A 16,232-nucleotide genomic window follows, 5' to 3' on the forward strand; every position below is an offset into this window, starting at 1 on the left:
TTCACTTTTTTTCTTTTCTTCTTGCTCTGGTAAGCTCCACAATCATCCTCTAAGTCTGCTACTATTTCTATTCTCATTGTTCCTATCAATAACTCCCATCAGGCAAATAGTGCAAATTTGTACATTTACTTAAAAAAAAAAGATTCCGTTTATTTATTTGAGAGAGAGAAAGAGAGCACATGAGTTGTGGGGATTGGGATGAGGGAGAGGGAGAAGCAGGCTCCTGTTTGAGCAGGGAGCCCGACATGGGGCTAGATCCTAGGACCCTGAGATCATGACCTGAGCTAAAGGCAGATGCTTAACTAACTGAGCCATGCAGTCTCTCCTGTATATTTACTTTCTAGTCCTACAAAGTACAAATGTGTTTCTTCCATTTTTTTTAAGATTTTATTTATTTATTTATTTGACTGAGAGAGACATCAAGAGCAGGAACACAAGCAGGCAGAGTGGAAGAGGGAGAAGCAGACTTCCCAAAGAGCAGGGAGTCTGAAGAGGGGCTCCATCCCAGGACCCTGAATTCATGACCTGAGCCATAGGCGGATGCTTAATGAATGAGCCACCTAGGTGCCCACAAACATGTTTCTTAATGAGGTATATTATTAAATTTAAACATAAATTATTTAAATTACTGTATCAACTTATACTAGGAGGTCCTATATGTTAGTATAAAGGCAGAACACCCAAATATTATTACTTATGGGGATATCCTTTTAGTCTTCATGGACAGGTTGTGAAGTATAGGGGGATGCCTTTATAATGCAGAAGAAGGTCTGCTTCTAGTTGGCACCATTTTGTATTCAAAGTAAGGATGCTTGTTAGTTAGTTCATGGCATTTTCCTTTAGTCTGTAAGATGTGCAGCATTTGGGAGGACATTTTAGCTCATGCTCATCTTATGTCTTTGGTCACTCCAGACATTTCTGGGAAGAAGGATTTTAACACTTTCCATAGCGTTACATTTTCTGGAAGTCAACCTATCCTTTCATGGACTCTTAAAAAAATCCAGTCGTATGTTGTTTCCAGTGCTTGGAATAATCTCTCAAAGACATTTGCTGATTATCGTGTTAATGCCTAAAAAATTTCTTAGAGATCTTTTCCATGAATGCATTACCTTAGCATTCAGAATTAAGATCTGTCTCTGATTCAAAAATCAAAGTAGAATCATGGAAACAATTTTTTTTTCAGGAAATTAGATTTTTTCTGGCTGAGATAGCAATAAATCTGATTGACAAGGAAACTCTCCACATGAACAATTTTCTAAAGGAGGAATAAGAGGTTTTATCTGGGAATTTCAGAACACTGAGAGAAATGATTGTTTAAGGTGGGCCTGATTTTGGCAATGATTTTTTAATATATTGAAAAAGTGAGATAAAATTTTTATTTTTACTTCTTTGTAACCACAAGATGGCACCAGTTTCCTATTTTTAAACGTTTGGCATTGCTATTTTTTTTTTTTTTCTTTTTTTTACGTTTTTTAAAGATTACAAGCTGTTTAGGGACATTTGGTTATAACTTTCCCTCAAATACGGGCTCATAGACTATAAGGCTAGAGTTACGGTATTAAATAAGAATTTGTAGGTAGAATAAGGTTTATAATATGCATCGCATATGCATGGGATTGATTGGTTTAAATGGTTGAAATCTCAGCCCAAGGGAAAGGAGTTTCTCTGGGGGTTTTGTAAGTGAAAGGGCATTGGGCAACTTAAACTGGGTTACACCACGAGAAGTCAGATGTAAAGTGGTCTTGGCCAGGAGTTCCCTGTCTAGTCGAAGGGTATGAGCTGGCAGAGAATATAGGCAGGAGGAGAAGGAGGCTAAGAATGTCAGCTGTGCTGAGAGTTGAACTCTCCTAGAAATGATATTTTGAAGTGAGGGGAGTACTGAGGTTGTGTTTGAGGAAGGAGAAGGAAGAGATCAGTGTGCCTAAGCATGCCTAAATCAGAAGCAAAAAGTAGAAGGCAATTCCACTCACTTTTCAGCTCTGACCTAACTCTGTTAACATATTCTGGTTTAGCAAATTGTCCTGGACCTACAAAAGACAAATGAAGGGAACCAATGGGGAACCAGCTACCTTCCTGTCATAAATGCTGTTGTAAGGCTGTTGTCTAGCTATAGTTCTAAGACCTTCCTGTCCTCACCGTCCCTTCATTCCCTGTTCTCCTTCTCTTCATCAGTCCAATTCCTTTTGGTTATAAGTCGTAGAAACCCAGTGCAAAGTAGCTTAAACACAAGGGAATTTATCCACACATGAGACTTAAAAGTTCAGGGTTTGAATAACTTCAAACAGCTGCATGTAGATGTTCCACTGTTGGTTCTGTTGTTGTTGATTTTCCCCTGTTGTCTTCATTCTTGCTCACATCTGTCCAGGTTGCAGGATAGACTGCCCCAGCTGCACTAGACGTTCACGATTTTCATAGCCATCAATCTCAGAAGCCATTAGTTTCTCTCCCAGTATTCCTACAAAGACCCTCATTGATGGGTCTGGGTTGTGTGTCCACTTGGCACAAGAATTATATGGACCACACAAGGTGCAATACTCAAAGAAAAGGTTTATGGACAGATTTTAAATGTAACCCATGCCCATTATATCGTCCTAAGAGGGTATCTGGATAGTAACATGGCCCCAGGCCAATGTTCCCAATGTAGTAAGAACTAATCTACTAAATGCAGGGAAAATGCACAGCTTATAATTATGGATAAGGACTAGATCTAAGTTTGGAGATCTTCAACCTAGGAGGAAAGTCTCTTAGAGAGAATTAAAGGTTTGATCTGTTGTTACCCTCTAGTATTTCCTGTTCTTTTTAGTCATTTACTTCTCTGGTAAGCGTAACGGTGGGCAGGTTGACTTGAGAAGAATTTCTGGTCTCAGAGTCTCCTGAACTAAAATCAGTCTTTTCCCCTCTCCCTCCTTCTATCCCTCCCTCTGTACCTTCCCACCCCATCACCAAATGTGACTGGATTTCCTTTGACCCATTGTATGTAGGACTCGTTCGGAATCCTGGAATGAGACATCCAACAAAAATCTTGGGACTAAAATTTTTGTGTTCAAAGCAGGGAATTGGAGATGTTTCCTTATACTGATGTGTGGTCATGTAATTGTGCCAACAATGAAAGCTCTAGGTGTAGTTACTTTCATTAATTTCCATCTCACAAAGTTGTGTAATAAGTGTTCTGTAGTGAGTGTCTGGGAAGATGGCTCTTGCCAAATCTGGAGAATATAAGAAAAGAAGTGTTCTTCTGGTTAAACATTCTTAGTGCCCGGTATTAGAAGCTTTTGTGATCATTATATTATTGGGCAGTGTTACTTATATAGTAAGTCAGTACTGATGCCTTGTTTGTGTATTTAGGGGTTCCTGTTGTTGGACAGGGGATCAGATGTTGAAAGTTTGGACAAACTCATGAAAACCAAAAATATACCTGAAACTCACCAAGATGCATTTAAAACTGGTTTTGCAGAGGGTTTTCTGAAAGCTCAAGCCCTAATGAAAAAACCAATGGTAAGTTGCTTAGACACCATCCATATTGGGGAAGAATACCTAAAAGGAAGTCAGAGTCCTACCTTTAAATGGTTACACATACTTTTTCCAACACATATGTACCTTTTCATTGGTTATATTCCATTATATTTGTAACTTAAGCTGTGTCAAAATGGAAATACCTGTTGACACTCTCCCTTTTCTCAAATAAGAACCAGACTCAAGGACAGAAGCATGAGTTCCTTCATGAGGTTTTTGATAACAGGGTGCTGAAAGGAAATCATGGCAACTATATAAAAGAATGTCAGGTTCCAAAATTGCATATGATGGAATATGATTACCATCAATAACCTAATTCTTGCTTTTCGTCAAGGTGTCATTTGTCATTGTTGTTATTTGATTTAATTTTTTTTTTCTTTTCCTCCTCCAGATTCTCTGAGATGAACTCATCTGATTCTCTTCGTTCTGCTGCTGTTTGGCATTTATGGACTCTTAAAAAATCCATTTTTATCTGGTAAAGGCTCTTTTTATTTATCTGACTTTATTTTTAATCTTTTAAATACTCGACTTTTTTTTTCATAGTTTGCCTGAGACAGGAGAGAAGAAGTATTTCCTGTTTTGTGTTTGTTTTTTAAAGATTTTATTTATTTATTTGACAGAGAGAGAGAAAGGTCACAAGTAGTCAGAGAGGCAGGCAGAGGGAGCGGGGAAAGCAGTCTCCCTGCTAAGCGGAGAGCCTGATGGCCTTGATCTCAGGGCCCTGAGACCATGACGTGAGCCTGATGTGGGGCTTGATCCCAGGACCCTGAGAGCATGGCTTGAGCTGAAGGCAAAGTCTTCAGGTGCCCCAGCACCTGGGTGCCCCAGCATTTACTGTTCTGGTGCCACCCGGGTGCCCCAGCATTTACTGTTCTGGTGTCTAGGCCTTTCTTTCCTAAGTCAACACTTCACAGATTAGTTCAAATTGAGGTGATTTTTTGCATTGAAGTAGAAAAGTTTTAATCTGTTATGGTTACATGCCAAGTGCATTATTAGGGCTCATTATATTTACATTGCTTTGTGGGTTACAAGAAAAGTTCCTTTAGACACTGTATGAATTTCAAGTTTTATTTTGAGAAAATAATTAATATTTTGTTAATGTTCCAAGGATTATGTTAGAGCAAAAATGTTAGCTTAGTGGTTGGTTTTCCAGACTTCTAGAAAGTTAAACCTGTCCAATTATAAAACTTAAAAACATGTAGAATAATTGTATAATAAGAATACAAAGACACATACTAATAAATTTATGAAAAATTTTATATATAATACATAAGTATATAAAAATTTGGGGCTCCTCGGTGGCTCTGTTGGTTAAGCATCTGCCTTCAGTTCAGGTCATGATCTCAGGGTCTTGGATCGAGATGTCTGCACCTTCCCCCACTTGTGTGCTTTCTCTCTCCCCATCTCAAATAAAATCTTAAAAATATATGTATCTATATATATACACACACACACACATATAAATTTAGTATATAATAAGAATTGCCTCAAGTGATTCTCCTAGTTCTCAGTTTACCAGTCTAAAATGAAGTTGTAATGCCCATCCTAAGTAGTTCCTGTTGCTTTCTCAGCTATTCAGTTTTTACCTCGTGTTTTCTATGTTCTTTATGATTGGTTACCTTGAGAGAAAAAACTGATAACAATTAAAGAATAACAGTTGGTCTGGATCAGGACTTCATCCCAGAACTTGCATGTTACCCCAGATATTTTAAGTTTTTGTGGCATCAAAACTTAGATGAGATTTTAACATCCAGGAATATTCTCTTTTTTTTCTTAAGATTTTATTTATTTGACAGAGACTGAGTGCAAACATGGGGAGCACCAGGAACAGGGAGAAGCAGGATCCCTATTGAGCAGGGAGCCGGATGTGGGGCTCAGTTTCAGGATCCTGAGGTCATGCTTAACCGACTGAGCCATCCAGGCACCCCCAGAATATTCTTTTTATAGCTAGTCAGCTTTTGTCTCCTCATTTTCAAAACACAACCAGTGTAGGAACACCATATGATCGATATTGGAGGGGTGTGGTTAGTTCTGGCTATTATTTTATGTTTCTTAATTTCTTTTTTTTTTTTAATTTTTTATTTTTGATAAACATATATTTTTATCCCCAGGGGTACAGGTCTGTGAATCACCAGGTTTACACACTTCACAGCACTCACCAAATCACATACCCTCCCCAATGTCCATAATCCCACCCCCTTCTCCCAAACCCCCTGCCCCCGGCAACCCTCAGTTTGTTTTGTGAGATTAAGAGTCACTTATGGTTTGTCTCCCTCCCAATCCCATCTTGTTTCATTTATTCTTCTTCTACCCACTTAAGCCTCCATGTTGTATCACCACTTCCTCATATCAGGGAGATCATATGATAGTTGTCTTTCTCTGCTTGACTTATTTCGCTAAGCATGATACGCTCTAGTTCCATCCACGTTGTTGCAAATGGCAAGATTTCATTTCTTTTGATGGCTGCATAGTATTCCATTGTGTATATATACCACATCTTCTTGATCCATTGCAATGTCCACAATAGCCAAACTATGGAAAGAACCTAGATGTCCATCAACAGATGAATGTTTCTTAATTTCTTATATTAAACCAAAATATATATCAAAATATGAAGTGCACTGCCTTATAATTTCTTATAAGGTTCACGTTGTTTGGCTATAAATTTAATTTGCATAACTTATAAAGTCTCACTGTGTAGATCCTTAAATAAACAATGTAGTGGGCTAAAAATGTTAGTGTCCAGTGTACATTTGCTCGGCCAACTTGTGTATTCTTGGTATGTTAAGTGTTTTCAGCAAAACCCTAGTTTTGCTTACTGATCTTTTTTTTTTTTTTTTTGTTTTGCATCTAAATTTCTGTCTTCAAGACAATATTTTTGTCTTTTTCTCAGGAAATTAGAAATTGCTCTATTTACTCACTTACATCTGTTCAGTAGGGAAGTTTAACCAAAGGGGAGAGGTTTTAAGATAGTTTTGTAATAGTTCCCTGTAGTTGATCTGAAGTGTTTTTCTGTCTTTCCAAGTTTTCACTGTCATTCTTAATGATGTCATTACTGATATATATCATCTGAGGGCAAGTAATAACAGTCGCTAGAGGAGGAGGCTGCATGAAAAGTGAAATAATCTTTTAAGGTATACACTTAAAAAAATGCTAGTGCTAGCTTTTATATTGGGTTTAAGGCAGTGTATCTCGTGGTGTACATCCCTAACCAGTTGTATCAGGATAATTTAGGGTGACGGTTAAAAATGCAAACTGTCCTGGACCTTTTTCTAGAACTACAAACCAGAATTCTAGGCCATGGCCTGGGAACTTGCATTTATACATTTCTCAAATGATTTTTATGCAAAGTTGAGTTTGAGAATGATTGGTTTAAATTTCTCTTGTTAGATATGATGAGGGAAGAGGGAAATAATTTTTCATTTTAAAATATTTATTTATGGGACGCCTGGGTGGCTCAGTTGGTTAAGCAGCTGCCTTCGGCTCAGGTCATGATCCCAGCGTCCTGGGATCAAGTCCCATATCGGGCTCCTTGCTCCGCAGGGAGCCTGCTTCTCCGACTGACTCTGCCTTCCACTCTGTCTGCCTGTGCTCGCTTTCGCTCACTCTCTCTGACCAATAAATAAAATCTTAAAAAAAAATTTATTTGACAGAGAGAGAGAGAAAGATCACAAGTAGACAGAGAGGCAGGCAGATGGGGAGGTGAGGCAGGCTCCCTTTCTGGGCAGAGAGCCTGATGCGGGTCTCAATCCCAGGACCTGAGATCATGACCTGAGACGAAGGCAGAGGCTTAACCCACAGCCACAATCAAAAGCCACACCTTTTGATTGGAAGGTGTAAAGATGTTATTTAAGGGGTCCCTGGGTGGCTCAGTTGTTAAGTGTCTGCCTTCAGCTCAGGTCATGATCCCAGAGTCCTGGGATGGAGCCCGCATCAGACGCCCTGCTTGGCGGATGCCTGTTCCTCCTCTCCCACTCCCCCTACTTGTGTTCTCTCTCTTGCTGTGTCTCTCTCTGTCAAATAAATAAAATCTTAAAAAAAAAAAAAAAGATGTAACTTTAATGTGAGTCATTTGTGCCTTGAACATGGTCTAGAAATCTGGAAGATGTAGTTTCTTTACTTCACTATGAATTAATGTATGTAAACTTAGATATAATTTTCTGTACTTTCTTACATCTGAATAATAGGGTGGTTTGAAATTTTAGGAAACTAACAAATATATAAACAATTATTTTTTTGTTCTCTTTAGTCTGCTTCCGGACAACAGGGCTTGACTCTGCAGTAGATCCCGTCCAGATGAAAAATGTCACCTTTGAACATATTAAAGGAGTAAGTTAAAAAGTTTACCCTGCACTCTTCAAATATTATCTAATTATATAAGACCAATATTTGATTTTAAAGGTATAAAATAGAAAATATATTTATTGGTCTCTACCTCCAGTTTGAGGCACTAAAACTCTTGTAATTCCCTAAATGACAAGAGTACTAAGTGCATCTTTGCTTCTGCAGTTTGGTCTTTGATGCTGATGTCAGACACAGGGCTTCCTGGGTGATGGCAGTGTCATTTGTATGAGGCCACTCTGGTGGGCTCCTGGGTAGGACTGGACCCTAGAAAAAACGAAGCCGTGATTAGAACCTTGGAAGTTTTAGCTTCGCTGCATATTCTCCAGCCCTCTTTTAGGTATTGGGACAGAAAAAAAAGTCTCCGCTGTCCGCTGTCATTTCTAACAGAAACTAAACCATGATATTGCATATGAGGAAATAATAATAGAGGGTGCTCAAATGTGATGAAGCATTATAGGAAAAATATGGAGCAGCATGAAGAAGACTGGGAGTTTTGAGGGAAAGATCACAATTTTATGTTTATTTATTTATTTTTAAATATTTTATTTATTTATTTGACAGACAAGATCACAAGTAGGCAGAGAGGCAGGAAGAGAGAGAGGAGGAAGCAGGCTCCCTGCTGAGGAAAGAGTCTGATGCAGGGCTCAAACCCAGGACCCTGAGATCATGACCTGAGCCAAAGGCAGATGCTTAATGCACTGAGCCACCGAGGTGCCCTAAAGATCACAATTTTAAATGGGAATATTCAGTGTCTGATTGACTGAGAAGGTGACATTGAGTGACGATTTGAAGATGATGGAGTAAACCATGCATGTTTTTTTTTTTTTTTTTTTAAGTTTTATTTTTAAGTGACCTCTACACCCAACACGGGGCTCAACTTGAAACCCTCTATGCCCAACACGGGGCTCAGACATGCAACCCTGAGATCAAGAATCACTTGCTCTATTGACTGAGACAGCCAGGTATGCCTAAACCATGTATGTATTTGAGCAAAGGACACTTCTAGCCAGAGGAAGAGAGAGAGCAAAGATCTTGAGAATTAATGTGCCTGACTTGTTTGATCAGTCAAAAGGCTACTTTAATATGGAGTAGAATGAGAGCACCTACTCTTTCCACACTCTATTCCCTAATAGTCGAGGTTGTGAAAAATATTTATGCATAGATAGGGAACAAAGTATCAGGAGTCACTATGATAATTTTATACCAAGTAGTCCTTCCCTTCCCTTGGCAATTTTTTAAAAAGATACTATTTATTTATTTGACAGAGTGAGAGATCACAGTAGGCAGAGAGGCAGGCAGAGAGAAAGGGGAAGCAGGCTCCGTGCTGAGCAGAGAGCCGGATGCGGGGCTCAATCCCAGGACCCTGGGATCATGACCTGTGCCAAAGGCAGAGGCTTTAACCCGCTGAGCCACCCAGGCTCCCCTCACTTGCCAATTTAAACAGCTGTGAACCCTGTAGAAATGCAATAAGAGAATAATTGAGGAAGAGATTGGTGCGGTGAGTATTTGAAAACTGTTGAGTGCAGAGGCCCCTGCCCATGTTAAGATGCACAGTCAGCCTACTCTCCATTGAACCTGTGCTGAGATTATGGTCAGTGAGGCGTTCTTCCTTTCTCCCTGCAGTGTATACACTTCAGTACTCAATAGACTACACATCTTTTGGAATGTGTCCAATTCTGATTATGAAGCTAAAGAAGACATATAGATAATCTTAGAAAGGGTTCATCCAAAAGTTTGTAGATTATCACAAAATTTTCTGTGCTAATCTAAGCAAATATTATAATTAATGTTACAATTTTATATTGCCACCATCACTATCGAATCTAAATTTATATAGACCAATGTAATTTATAGCATTTGCCAGAAGAGGTGGGTCAGTAGGTGGTACCTGTGATCAGTTTTACTGACTCTTAAAGAGCTAGTATAGAAATTTCATTTCCTTACCTAGAATTTCTGGTACTGTAGAAATAATTTTACATATAGTTGCCATAAAAATACTAATAAGGGCTTTTATAACTTCATTCATTGTCTTGATCCCTAAACTCCATTCTATAAAGATTTTATATACCTCAGTTGGGAATTTTCTTGACAGAAAGTTTGGGCAGAGAAAATGTAGCTTTAGTAGTAGATGACATCTAATCTGTTTCCATTTTCCTACAGTTCAAAGTTATTGATTACCTTATCCAAATGTCTTTTGGCCTTCTTTCAGTATATGGATATCTTTGAATATTTAAAAAATGTATTTTAATGGATAAAGGGCTAGATTTCTTTTTATATACATTTTTTTTTATTTTTTGGAGGGATGCTATTTTTTAAAAATTTTTTTAAAATTTAATTTATTTATTTTCAGCATAACAGTATTCATTATTTTTTCACCACACCCAGTGCTCCATGCAATCCATGCCCTTTAAGATTTTATTTATTCCAGAGAGAGCCTGTGCCAGAGAGCACAAGCAGAGGGAGTGGCAGAGGGAGAGGGAGGAGCAGGCTCCCTGCTGAGAGCCTGATGTAGGGCTTGATCCCAGGATCCTGAGATCATGACCTGAGCCTAAGGTAGCTGCTTTACTGACTGAGCCCCCCAGATCTCTTTATAAACATAAATGTTGAAGCTTAGCATTCACACAAAACTGTACAAATCACAAATCTGTACCTCAGTAAGTTTTCACACAGTGAACTCAGTATATTTTTGGCACCAAGTCAAGAAGTGAAATGTTACCAGAAACTTCCTAGTGTCCCTTACTTCCCACCACAAGCGTATCGTTGTTCTGACTCATAACATACATTAATTGGCCTTCATTTGAACTTTACATAAACATAATACATGTAATGTATATGGCTTCTTTCATTCAAAGTGATGTTTATGAGATCCATCCATGTTTTTACATGAAGTTTTACTTCATTCATCCCCATTGCATAGCATTCTGTGAATCACAATATTGTGTATTCTCCATTAGGTAGACATTGGGTTGTTTTTAGTTTTGGCCTAAAGAGTGGACTTGTGAATATTTCTTATGTTTCTTGGTGAACATATGTATGCATTTCTCCTTAGGGATGGACCGAGCTTTACTTACAACTGTTAACTTTACAAACATTTTATAAGGTTTTAATAATTTAATCAGTAACTTTCAAAGACCATTCTAAGCCTAATAAAAAACACTTGTTTACTCTGTAATGATTGTATTCTTCCTAGAGAAAGTCCTAGAAAATGATCTAGGAATCTAAGAGAGTCATGAGTTTAATTCTAGATTTTCATAATGCCCTTCAGCCCAGTATTTTATGTTTTGGTATACTTCTTATCAGGTAGTTTTCTTTTTTAACCCTGACCAGTGTACTTGAGTTCTTTTTTTCCCCATGGAGAACTCTTTAAAGTTGTCTAATACAGGGTTGCAAATTGGCTGCAAGTGTATTATTAAACCAGACTAATTTAAAATAAATACATGAAAGTACACACATAAATGTGCTTTTAATTTGATAGCTAACATTTTTAATGATGTCTGTTGAATTCTTGACAAACCCACAAAAATTTACTGTGCTTGGAGGTAAACTTCCATGGGTAAGGTACCTTCCCTTTACCATGACTTGACATTAAAAAAATACAATAATCAAATAATTCAAAATAATTGAATTTTTACTGATTTAAATGCTTAAGGTTTAGTTCTTAATGGCTATTTTACAAATAAGTCTTCATTCTGAACATACCATTTATAACCTTTTTTTGAGAGGAAGGGGATTTGGAATTTTATTAAAATTTCAGATTTTAAATTGTGAGCATAGTGCAGAGAACTCTCTGTACTCTTAACTAAACTCAGTACTTTTTTAGCACTTTGTCATTTGCTCACTTGCTTTACATAAATGTATTTTTAAACTGTTTAAGTGTAAATTGTAGCTATCCTCCTGCTCCTTTAACCCAAATACATTGTTATGTATATCCTAAAGTATAAGAATATTCAATTACATAACTCCAGTATAGTTATTAAAGTCAGGATATTTCACACGGTTCCAGAACTAATTATGAAATTTAGTTATATTCAAATTTCTGCATTTCTCTTATTAATACCTTTTGTAGTGAGGTCTTTCCATCCCCCACCCCAAATCCAGGTTTAAGACTCAATCCAGGTTTACACATTTAGTTTTTCTTTAATCTTTTTTAAAAAAACTATTTTAGAGAGAGAGAGCAGGCAGTGGGGAGGGGCAGAGGGAGAGAGAGAATGAGAATCTTCAATCAGACGGATCATGACCTGAATCAGAATCGAGAGTTGCTGCCTAACTGCCTGAGCCACCCAGGCACCCCTTGATTTTTCTTCAATCTGAAAAAGTTGTTTAGCCTATTTATTTATTTACTTATTTATTTATTTGAGAGAGAGTGAGTGAGCACACGTGCAAGTACAAGAGCTGGTGAGGGGGAGGGCAGAGGGAGAGTATCTGAAACAACTGTGCACTGAGTGTAGAGCCCCAAACTGGGATCAGTCTCACGACCCTATCATGAGGTGAGCCGAAGTCTCATGTTTAACTGATTCAGTCACCCAGTCTCCCCTCCCCTCGCTATTATTATGGGAGTGGGTATGGATCTTTCATGACCTTAAAATTTGTGCAATATACATACTAATTTGTGGAATAGTCCTGTTTGTTTTTGATGTTTTCTCTTTTAATTACTGTTGTGATTTATAATTAGAGATACATATTTAGGGGTGCCTGGGTGTCTCAGTGGGTTAAAGCCTCTGCCTTCAGCTCAGTTCATGATCCCAGGGTCCTGGGATCAAGTCCCGCATCGGGTTCTCTGCTCAGCAGGGAGCCTGCTTCCCTTCCTCTCTCTCTGCCTGCCTCTCTGACTACATGTTGATCTCTGTCTGTCAAATAAATAAATAAAATCTTTAAAAAAAATGAAATACATATGTAGTCTTAGTCCCATTTCTTGTAGTTTTATAGTGATGATAGGAATAGATTTGTCTTCTGTTAATGAGTCAACTCTTACAGCACACCTAAGGTTAGCAGCTGGTTGCCAGGACAATCAACGATGTGATAAGAGGGCTGGAACTTTCCACAAGTTAGTATGTATTCTGCAGTCTTTTGGGGTGAAGTCCTTAACTTACAGTATTTGATGCTATCTCCAGGTGGGTAGCATCAGAATTGATTGGAAAGTTAGGGTGCCCAATTGGTGTTGGAGAATTGTTTCTTGGTGTGAGGGAAAACCGTATGCTAGAATTGGGTCCAAGATGGTAATGACATTTTGGTGTCCCTGGACCAAATGATCATGCTATGCTGTAATCACTTACATTAAGCTTTTATGGTTTCCAGTGTTTTGTGGTTAAAATTAGCAGTGTGAGGGCTGGGAAAAATGTATAAAGAAGAATGAGAGAAACATGCTTTCAGTTGTCAAATGAGTGAGTCAGAGGAGTAAAAGGCATAGGAAATACCGTCAGTGATACTGTAATAGTGTTGTATGGTGACGGAGGGTAGCTACACTTGTGAGCACAGTATAATGTTTAAACTTGTCAAATCAGGTGCTGTGCACCTGAAACTAATGTAACTGTGTGTCAACGATACTCAGACATTTTTAATCAAAATAATAAAATCAGCACTGTGATGATCATCTTATTATCTCAAGGCTTTGCCTACATCCTTAATTATCTCTTCAGAACAAAGCCTAGATTTGCTCATTTATTTATTCATTATTCTCGATTCTAGTTCTAGAAACGGAATTGGTAAGTTAAAGGTGGCACTCATATTTAAGGTTTGTTTCTATACCGCCCACTATCTCTACTGACCGTGTTCAGCAGTGTATAAAAGTGTTGGTATGAACCTCTGCAAATTTAGGATTCATTTATTAGAATCAGTACTATAACATCAGAATGTTTAAAGTCATAGAATAGTTAAACACTTTTCTTTCTAATCACAAGAGATCTTTTACAAAATTATGGGAAAATTCTCAGTTACAAAAATACATTCTACCACTTAAACCAGTTAAGAATGACAATAACATGGCAATACAAGGGGTAGTCTTAGGTGAATTTTTCAACAACTATCCTTTAAAGATAGTTTTTTTATGTTAAAATATAGCATTAATTAATAAAGGGTTTTTTTTACCTTTTTAAATGAAAAATGAAATGTTGTGGAAACCAGAGAAATCTGTTATTCCAACTTATGAAAAAGTACTGCTGTTATGAAAATTTTCAAACATAGGAAAAGTTACAAAGCTACAGAAGTGAACTACATTACTTCTACATACTTTGTTATGTGTCACCTAAGACTAAGGACATTATCCTGAAGAGAATAATTTATCCTACCAAATAAAATTGAATACTATTTTCTTAATATCTTGTACTCTGGAATTTTTTCAAAATTTCCTCAGATGTCCACATCAAATTTTCATCAGAGTTTCTGAAATATGTGTTTTATGGAAGAACATCAAGTCAAGGGTTCATGTGTCACATTTGGTTGCTTAATCTTTTAATCTGTGTTTATGTGAATTTTATCTTACTTGTTTAATGACAGATAAGTTTATTATGTTCCATTCTCTCAAGACTTAAATGGTAGAGGGAAATTAGTTTAAAAGAAGTCCCTGAAGAGAATCAATACTAGAGACATATGTTTTGCTTTGTTTCAAAATAATAGTCATGTGCTTTCAACCTCAAAACTATGTATGCATTAATTAATAACTGTTTGTTTCATAGGTTCACATCAGGTTTTTTTTTTTATTTTTTAAGTTGAATCAGTGTATTTGTTTTCTCTTTCAGGAATACTTTTAGTTGGACCACCAGAGACAGGAAAGATGCTTCTTACTTGAGCTGTGGCTGGAGAAGCTGATGTTCCTTTTTATTATTCTTCTGGATCAGAATTTGATGAAATGTTTGTGAGTGTGGGAGCCAGCCATATTAGAAATCTATTTAGTATGTTTTTATTTCCTATTTTTTTTAATTTTTTTTATTTTTTATAAACATATATTTTTATCCCGAAGGGTACAGGTCTGTGAATCGCCAGGTTTACACACTTCACAGCACTCACCAAAGCACATACCCTCCCCAATGTCCATAACCCCACCCCCCGTCTCCCCACCCACCTCCCCCCAGCAACCCTCAGTTTGTTTTGTGAGATTAAGAGTCACTTATGGTTTGTCTCCCTCCCAATCCCATCTTGTTTCATTGATTCTTCTCCTACCCACTTAAGCCCCCATGTTGCATCACCACTTCCTCATATCAGGGAGATCATATGATAGTTGTCTTTCTCTGCTTGACTTATTTCGCTAAGCATGATACGCTCTAGTTCCATCCATGTTGTCGCAAATGGCAAGATTTCATTTCTTTTGATGGCTGCATAGAATTCCATTGTGTATACATACCACATCTTCTTGATCCATTCATCTGTTGATGGACATCTAGGTTCTTTCCATAGTTTGGCTATTGTGGACATTGCTGCTATAAACATTTGGGTGCACGTGCCCCTTCGGATCACTAGGTTTGTATCTTTAGGGTAAATACCCAGTAGTGAAATTGCTGGGTCATAGGGCAGTTCTATTTTCAACATTTTGAGGAACCTCCATACTGTTTTCCAGAGTGGTTGCACCAGCTTGCACTCCACCAAAAGTGTAGGAGTGTCCCCCTTTTCCGCATCCTCGCCAGCATCTGTCATTTCCTGACTTGTTGATTTTAGCCATTCTGACTGGTGAGAGGTGATATCTCATTGTGGTTTTGATTTGTATTTTCCTGATGCTGAGTGATATGGAGCACTTTTTCATGTGTCTGTTGGCCATCTGGATGTCTTCTTTGCAGAAATGTCTATTCATGTCCTCTGCCCATTTCTTGATTGGATTATTTGTTCATAGGGTGCTGAGTTTGTTAAGTTCTTTATAGATTTTGGACACTAGTCCTTTATCTGATATGTCATTTGCAAATATCTTCTCCCATTCTGTCAGTTGTCTTTTGATTTTGTTAACTGTTTCCTTTGCTGTGCAAAAGCTTTTGATCTTGATGAAATCCCAATAGTTCATTTTTGCCCTTGCTTCCCTTGCCTTTGGCGATGTTCCTAGGAAGATGTTGCTGGGGCTGAGGTCGAAGAGGTTGCTGCCTGTGTTCTCCTCAAGGATTTGGATGGATTCCTTTCTCACATTGAGGTCCTTCCTCCATTTTGAGTCTATTTTCGTGTGTGGTGTAAGGAAATGGTCCAATTTCATTTTTCTGCATGTGGCTGTCCAATTTTCCAAACACCATTTGTTGAAGAGGCTGTCTTTTTTCCAGTGGACATTCTTTCCTGCTTTGTTGAAGATTAGTCGAGAATAGAGTTGAGGGTCTATTTCTGGACTCTCTATTCTGCTCCATTGATCTATGTGTCTGTTTTTGTGCCAGTATCATACTGTCTTGATGATGACAGCTTTGTAAGAG

General features: G+C 37.8%; 1 long non-coding RNA gene across 2 annotated transcripts; it reads left to right on the forward strand.

Moving 5' to 3' along the window:
- The first annotated feature begins 3,276 nt into the window (after window positions 1-3,276).
- On the forward strand, window positions 3,277-14,740 carry LOC123393639. 2 transcript variants are annotated; one of them, XR_006608469.1, is made up of 4 exons: window positions 3,277-3,495; window positions 3,905-3,988; window positions 7,763-7,842; window positions 14,592-14,740. It is a non-coding gene; the product is annotated as an uncharacterized LOC123393639 (long non-coding RNA). The 2 variants fall into 2 exon arrangements; XR_006608468.1 differs by lacking the exons at window positions 3,277-3,495; window positions 3,905-3,988 and adding an exon at window positions 6,575-6,647.
- The last annotated feature ends 1,492 nt before the right edge of the window (window positions 14,741-16,232 follow it).

Source organism: Mustela putorius, unplaced genomic scaffold (genome assembly GCF_011764305.1).
Source record: "Mustela putorius furo isolate JIRA1106 unplaced genomic scaffold, ASM1176430v1.1 tig00000928_pilon_pilon_pilon, whole genome shotgun sequence".
NCBI lineage: Eukaryota > Metazoa > Chordata > Mammalia > Carnivora > Mustelidae > Mustela > Mustela putorius.